Here is an 8,602-nt window from a genome sequence, read left to right as displayed (position 1 = left end):
GTTGTCTTGGTTATTTATCTGTACAGGTATATCAGCAGGAGCTGGAAGCCACTTTCCCCTTAGGAAGGCTCACAGGAAGAGGATGATTGAGGCCACTCCAACACACTCTCATGCCTTTGGGGTTTTTCTCTGCGCTGGTCTTCATCCAGGGCGTGAGGGGCCGCTGGCACACGTTAGGCAGCTTTCTGGTGACCATTCCTTTGAATAATCATCTTCCTGTCCCATGGCTGCCCAGTCACTGTCATCGTTCTCTAGCCACCATCCTGACTTCTCTCAGAACCTCTTGGTTTCTCCGAGCCCTCTCTCACTGCAGCGTCTGTTGCATCTCTCTTCACAGGTCCTGCAGTGGCCTGATAAAGAAAAGATGGAGAAAAACACAAAGGCAACTAACAGCTCTGATTCTCTTGTGATGTATGTTGAGTACTTGTCCCTTCTGTGGCTTGGGATGTGTCCTCACAATCCCCAAGTGTGCTTTCCTACAAAAGAACAGGTGGGCATCCCCTCCCCTCCATGCTGTCATCATATAACCTCTAATTCTTCCTCTTGCGTATCCTAATATATAGGACAGAATTACAAATTGTATTTTAAATAACCTTAAGTAGCTCCTGGTTCACCAGGGAAATTGGAAAAAATATCTCACTAACACTACAGATTTAATCACAACAGTGTGGTTATGACAATTGGCATTAGGGAAGATGAATCAGAAACCAAAAGAGTAGTCTCACATTATCCATCTATCTAATCATGTTGACTTCACTGAAATAGCCCATACTGAAGATCAATGTGCTATTTGTAAACCTAAAAATGAAAATGTAACGAATATTGATCTGAGAGTAAGCAAAATCATCAAAAGTTTGAACTCACTATACTTGGAATTAAACAATTGAAGTTAATTATTTTTCTTCAAAAATGTTAGCCAATTAGGCATTGTAATGGAAAACTGAAATATTATCCAGTGATCTCGCTGGATTTTTCAAGCAAAGTGAGCAATGTACAAGTGAGAGATGCGGCAAGGGTGCATGAGTGTGTGTTGGGGTGAAATGAACCACCCCAAAACCTAATGGCTTAAAACAACAGCCATTTATTTGCTCATGATTCTGCCATTTGGACAGCACTTTGCAGAGATGGCCCGACTCTACTTCACAAGGCATTAGCTGGGATCTTTACAAGGCTCCATGCAGCTGGGAGCTCGGTTGAAGTTGTACCTCCAAAGTGGCTCTACTTTCATATCTGGTGCCTGAGCTGGGGTGGCTGGAATACTGGAGGCTGGCTGGGCCTCTCTCTCCAGTGGGATAGTCAGGCTACTTAAATTGCACCTCAGGGATTCAAGAGAATGAAAGGGTTAATATGGGCCGGAAATTTCTGTTACATTCTGTTGATCAAAACAAGTTACAAGACAAGATTCAAGAGGAGGAAAGTTGACCCCACGTCTTGTGGGGGGAGTGACACATATATACAGGGATGGGAGGAATTGTTGGAAGCCATATTTGAGACAATCTACCACAGATGTTTTTGTGTTAGAGTACTGACAAAGACTCGCTCCTTGATCAAACTCTAGTCAGGCTTCGAGAAGTGAGCCTTTGTTCAACTAGTCCTCAACTTTGGCCTTTGGAACTGCAACTTTCAGCACAAATGTTTTCCTCCGCCCCCCAGACTAAGAGACTTGAATAAATACTAGCATAGTTTCTATCAGCTCAAGCCTGTGTCCCTAAGATGATAACCTTGACCCCCTTAAATGCCTGCCTGAGAAAACTCAATGTTGCCAAAATAATTTACTGTTTGTTCCAGCCAAAATCTGACTAAAGGCCCTGACCTCCCTTTTCTTAGAGCATTTACTTTAGAAAACTCGCAATTGTAAATCCTTTCTCTATTCCTTTGAGATATACCTTCTACAACCCAGGAATGTCTTTCTCAAGGACCTGGGAGCCATCTCTTTGAAATGTAATCATCGAGAAAGACAAGGTCCCTGTTTCCCAATCTCTGTGGGTGGGTAGGATCCTAACTTCGATAAGTACCAGTTAGCAGACACAGATGGCCTAATCACATGGACCAACCGCTATACCTGATTTTTGTAATTTTCCACTTTCCTGGCTCTGCTAAACCCCTGTTCTCTCCTGCTCCTTCATTCTCCCTTTGAAAAGCCCGGTCACTTGTGTACAGATCAGAGTTGAGCTCAGTCTCTCTCTCCTACTGCAGTAGCCTGAATAAAACCTGTCTTACAATTTTTAGCAAGTGTCTGGTGAGTAATTTTTCTTTGATGGTACTCCTGGTGAAAGATGAAATTATCTTGACTAGGGTATTTACATTGAAGATGTAGAGACATAAGCAGAACTGAGATATATTTAGAAGCTGGACCAAAATTTCTTGGAGATTGAGGGAATGAGAAAGAAACAAGAATCAAAGATGAGGTTTAAGGTTCAGGCTTGGGAAACTGCAGGGTTGGTGGTGTCATTCATTGAGACTGGCAACACAAGGAGCGGAGTAGCTTGGGTTCAGTTCATACATGCTGCTTCGAAAAAGTCTTCCAAATGGAGATTCCCATTAGGCCATTGGATATATGGATTTGAAGCTCTGGAGAGAGATGAGCCGGATGAGTGCATCTTGAAACTACGTATTTCACTAACTAAAGTCAGTGAGTAGTAGAGGAAAACTAGAGGAAGTGTTTAGAAGGAAGAGAAAAGAACTTCAGACATTTGGGGATGAATAAATAAAATGTGGACCATAAAGAAAACTGAGAAGGAGTAGCCAGAAAAAAGGCAGGTGGAATCAATCCGGGGTATGAGAGGATCGGTGGGCCAGTATCACTGCATGTGACAGCAGTGATGGAAGTGGGGCTTAAATGCAGGCCATCCCAGCAAAGGAAGCCGGTTCTTTCTCACAGTTCCAGTGTCTCTGGGAAACAAGAGGAAACTTACACTGCTGAGAAGAAGAGCAGTAGGAAGAACAAGATAGGGTAGGCAGAAAGTAGAAAAAGTTTGAAATGTCTTTTACAGGAAGTGAGAGCAAAAACTGAACCAGGTTCAAGGTTATGTTACCAATACTCTACATCAAATGGTGTAAAGACGGGAATGAACACAGGATTGGCTGCCCAGGACGCAGGAAGAACACAACTAACTCAGAGTTACAGCACAAAAAGATGGAGTCTCTCCACAGCTCTTCCCCAAAATACACCAATATATACATGAATATATTCTTTACTCTTAGAGGGAGATTATCTGTCTAGAGATTAGAACAACACGTGGGAAAAAAAAATCCTTTTTTTTTATTTTGTTTTTTCTGTTACTGCATCAAAATCCTCCAAATCACAGGATTTTCCTCACAGTGAAACAGTGACTGGAGGGGTTTGTTGACTTTTGGGTATTCATCTGTTTGATACCAATATAATCAATTCTAAGCAGAAGATTGTTCTGTCTCCACAAGCTGCCCCCTGTCCCCAGCGGCAGAAAGGGTTTAGGTATGTGTCAAAGGCTCTTGAGTTCAATTTCTATAACCTACTCTTGCCTAGGGTAATGTGGATGCCTTAAATCAACAGCAAATGAGCAACTATTAAATGCTCATTATATGCCAACACTGTACTTGCTTACCTCTAATAGCTGGTTATTTAAGAGTTCTTAAACTTAAGGCTATTGAAAGATGAACTTAAAGGACTATTTGGATGGGATTTACTTTACCTGCTAATTAGATCCAGGCACCAGGCTGGGAAACTTCTAGTTTGAAGACCACATCTGGCCCTCAACCTGAATTTGTCCTCGGAGAAAGGATCAAAAACTGAAATACTGAGATATTCCCAGAAATCAGAAAACACCATGTCACACTGCTGACTTCGCCACAACATCTGCAGTGAGTGTAAGAGGGAGATGTGTGTCCCCACTCTTTAACTTCTTTATCTACTGGCAATGAATATAGACCAAATGTACAGTGTTTTCGTATTTAGTGTCTAGAGTTATATACTCCTTTTCAAAGTTAAATGAAAAGGTAGCCTTTGTTGTGAATTATTCTTCCATGTCTTTTACTGATGTTTTTCCTGTAGCTTACTGGTGTACGATATGTGAAAGAAACGTCCCATCTCTGCACCAGCCGACGAGGTTCAGATGATGATTGTTAAATAATTCAGTTTTTAAAGGAAAAGGTGGCAGGATCCAGATGTGTCCAGAACATTACTTTTGTTTTTATTTTTGTAATTAGCCTCATGCAGCCTACTTGAAAGCACACAGGGGACAAACATGATTTCAGATGACATGATCTGACAGACAAATTTGCTTCCTTTTATCCCCTCTGATATCTATTTTCATTTATCTTAGATAAATGTAATTTTAGAGAAGTCTTAGATAAATGTAGATGTATCTTAGATAAATCTTGGATAAATGTAATTTTGTTCATAAAAAGTAAAAAATTGTGAGGGTAAAGACTGTGATTTATAAGTTAGTTTTTCACTGAGCAACCAGCATGATTCTAGGATCTTGAAGAGCTTCCATGTTAAATAGTGTTATGATCTGCAGTCCTTAAAAAAGATCAATTTTATTTGGACCACTTAGAGGTGCCACCACTCCTTGGATAGGGTAAGTTTCCAGCCAGAGGGCAGCACAATTTATCTTCCTGAATAAAGCATGAGAAATATGTTTAATTCTAAATCTTTCTTTCTACCTTAGTTTTTTGCTGGAATTGCAGATAGAAAGATAATATTATTAAGAACTAATGTTTGTATAGTAATGGTTATATACCAGACAATGTTACGAGCTCTCTGCATGCATTAACTAATGTAATTCCCCAACAACTCTGTGGGACAGGTACCAAACAGTGTCCCATTTTTCAGATAAAGAAACAGAGGCACAGAGAAGTTAACTTTCCCAAGGTCACAGCTTGTGACTGGTGGAGCCAGGTCTGTGCTCACATTCAATCAGCAGATGTACTGCCCAGAGCAAGCAGCATACTGTCTCTATCTGCAAAGAGGGCAGTCTGGTGGGTAACATAGATCCCTACATAGATATTCATAGTAAAATGTGGAATTACGGTAGCAGAGATATGTTCCTAACGTTATGGGAACCGAGAGAAAGATGTACCTGAGCCAGCTGGAGGAGAGGGTGGTCTAAGAAAGCTTCCTCAACAGTCAAGTTCCTGAGCTGAGCATTAAAAGACAAGAAGGCACAAAATAGGCAAAAGTGGGGAAATGTGAGCAAAAGCAGCAAAGTGACAACATGCAGGGAAACACTACATTTCATTAAACTTAAGATGCCATTGATGGTAAGATCTCTACTTCCCTGTGTGCCACTAAGGAAAAAAGGCTGCCAATTACCCTATGATTCATCATCAATTGAAATAAGCATGCTGGCTTCAGAGATACTAAAATGTGAAAAGAATGTGCACCCTAGAATAATGAAATATGGTAAAAATAGTTTGGTATAGGTGGCGAATTAAGTGAAAGTAAAAAAGTAGGAGGCTATTGCAAAATCTAGCCCTCTGGCAGTGGGGGGAGGGAAACAAGACCAGATTTAAGTTGTTTCTGAGCTCAAATCAATAGGACTTGATGACCACCTGGTGTCTCCTCAACATCTAAATAGTTGCTAAGTAGGTATGATTAGTAATACTGGGTTTTCTACTTACCGTAGCGTCAGATAGACAGATATATAAATAGATGATAGAGAGAGAGGGAGAGAGATAAAGAGTAAATCAACTTAAAGCTATAAGAAGGGTGGCATATGGCTGTGATAATTTCATGAAGATAGCTCTGATAAAAATTCATGAAGAATAGCAGGGGTTTGGCCTAGAGACATTGATGTGAGAGTCTTCATCATGGAGACGGTAGATGGAAATATAGAGAATGATGATCACACCCAAAGAAAGTGTATAGAGCTTAGCTGCAAACTGAGATTGACAATAAGATCCTCAAAATAAAAAAAAGTGAAATGCGTGTATCTCAATGTGGGATAAGCATCCTAGGGCATCCAGTCTAAGCAAAAGATATCTTAGATAGATGCATCTTCCATTTCCTGAATTGACATTATGAGCTCATAAAATAAATTTTGCCAAATGAAGTGTGTCTGGCAGAGAAACACTCAGACCTTCCTGAATGGTAGACATTGCAGGAGGTGGTGGAAAGAGGGAGCCAGACTCATCAGTCACCAAGAGAATAAAAGAGCTATCTGTAGAATGAATGGAAAGTTCTGCAACTCAGCTGATTTCCAAGGTTAGTGGGTCACATCCACAAATATTTACTAAGCGCCTACCCAGTACAAGGTGTATTCTTGATGAGATTCCTTCACCTCCTCCATTTAAACCCAAGCAGCCCAAACCCACTGCCCTTAAGTATGGATCTCATTCCATCTGATAACAGCAGCGATGATGTCACTTTTGGCTTCTTGCAGAAGTCCTTCAATGTGCTCATACACAGGAGCCGACAGAGGACAGCTAGTTGTAAACCTCATCGCCTGCCAGAAATGTGGGTGGCAGGCGGGCTCCTTTGTTCAAATCACACTCAGAAAACACAGAAACCCAAGCTGTTGCCTGACATCCGACTAAAGAGTGTTTAGATTCCACACTGGGCCTGTATTCTTGCTATGAGGTCTCTTTCCATTTATGAGCAGCCCTCTATTGAGGAGGCCAACATGACATCATATCCGGCAGAAACCACAAGCGAAAGCACGTTCAAACCCCTCATATTCCTTTTGGAGAAGGCAAGTGGTATTTTTCCATTTTACAGATAATATATCTAAAGCACTAAGAAGTAAATTGGATTGCGTGAGTTTTTCTAAGTTAATCTCTGAGGCAGAATAGACTCCACTGATGATTCATAAAATTGTGAGTTTAAGAATAAAACTCTGTTTTAAAGAAGCATGAGGTAAAGTCCAGTTAGACTTGGGTCAGCTTTAACAAACAGGCAGTTAAAGCTATAAAAAAATCACTCAATCATTGTATGATTAAAAAAAAACCCTTTATATAGCTAGATGGATGGATGATGGGTGGATAGATAAATAGATAATAGGTACATGGATGGATGCATGCATGGATAGGTACGTACATACGTGGATACATGGATATATAGATAGATAGATGAATGCATGGATGGATGGATGGATAGATGATAGATACATGGAATGATGGATAGGTAGATAGACAATGGATAGATGACATAGATAGATAATAGATACATGGAAAGATAGAAAGATAGATGATAGATAGATAGATAGATAGATAGATAGATAGATAGATAGATAGATTAGATATAGATAGATTGATCATGGCCAGCATTACTTGGCACTGAATACTGAAATGCGAGTCAATTATAACATAGCAAAAAGAGCACTGAGTTTGGTCTGTTGAAATCACTGCTTCATTGTATGACCTGGAACCAGCCCCTCCATTACCTGAGCCTACCTTGCCTTATCTGTTAGATAGGGATCAGCATATAGCCCTCATGGAGTTATTAGTAATAGTACCAATATTATTGATAACTCACATCCTACTGAATATCAGTCATTGGGTTAAGAATTTTATATAGAGTATCTCACTTGGTCCCTAAGGCAATCCTGTGAGGCATATTATTTTACTAATACCCTTTTTACCAAGGAAAATGAGGTACAACAAGGTTTCCTCAGTGGTCTGAGGTTATATAACCATCAAGTTGAGAAACCAGATCTGAACTCTGGTCTATCTCTACTGAAGCCTATATATTTTTTTACCACCGTGCCTGAGACTCTGGGCATGAAAATGTTTAGGAAATTGCCATGTGAAATCATAGCAAACACATATGAGCAAAATACATATAAAATACATAAAGATAACATGCAATTCCCTGAAGCAAATGGAACATAATCAATTAATAAGTACATCCTACCTGTGACTTGGCTTAATTCTAGGGAATGCCAAGCCCTGGTGCATGTTTCCACCTAGACATCTGTGCTGAGCCCTAGGAGGCACTAGGGAAAAGGGTGAGGTCTAGGTAGTGCCTCATCCTGAGGAGACAGAGATTCTCCTTTCCCACTCTGCTCCTCCTGACACCAGGGCAGGACCCAAAAGCAAATCGTTGCTTTGGACGGAGAAGTAGGTGGTGGGTTTAGCGTTCCTGCATTTGGAACTCAAACGGGGATATGTGAACCACAGTCATAGCACAGGAGGTGATGACCCAACAGGCAACCCTAACAGGAATGATTGGAAAGGAAAACAAAGAGCACCTCACTGGAAATTACAGAGCGGTGGGGACTAGGGGGGAGTGGTGAAGGAAGAAGAGAGGTTCACCCTCTGAACCCCCAGCCATAGATGTCCTCAGTTCCTGATTTACTGCTGAGTTCTATGAAGAAGATATTAATGGATATGCATATACACTGTGAGAGAGCAGCTGTCTGCACACTAGCCTCAGAGCCCAGGCAAATCAAATGTGTGCAAATGTGTACTAGGTGCATGATTGCTTTATTACTCCTCACCACATCTCTATTATAAATGTTACTATTCCCATTAGTCATTATTGTACATTGTAGGCCTTCGACATCATATATGAATAATAAATGGCAGACATTAAATCACATGATCATATGATTATATGTGTCACATATATATGTAAACACATATACATGTCATGCACATACATATGTCATATGTATACATGTGT

Source organism: Diceros bicornis, chromosome 18, assembly GCF_020826845.1.
Source record: "Diceros bicornis minor isolate mBicDic1 chromosome 18, mDicBic1.mat.cur, whole genome shotgun sequence".
Lineage (NCBI taxonomy): Eukaryota > Metazoa > Chordata > Mammalia > Perissodactyla > Rhinocerotidae > Diceros > Diceros bicornis.
Note: the sequence above shows the minus strand (reverse complement) of the source record.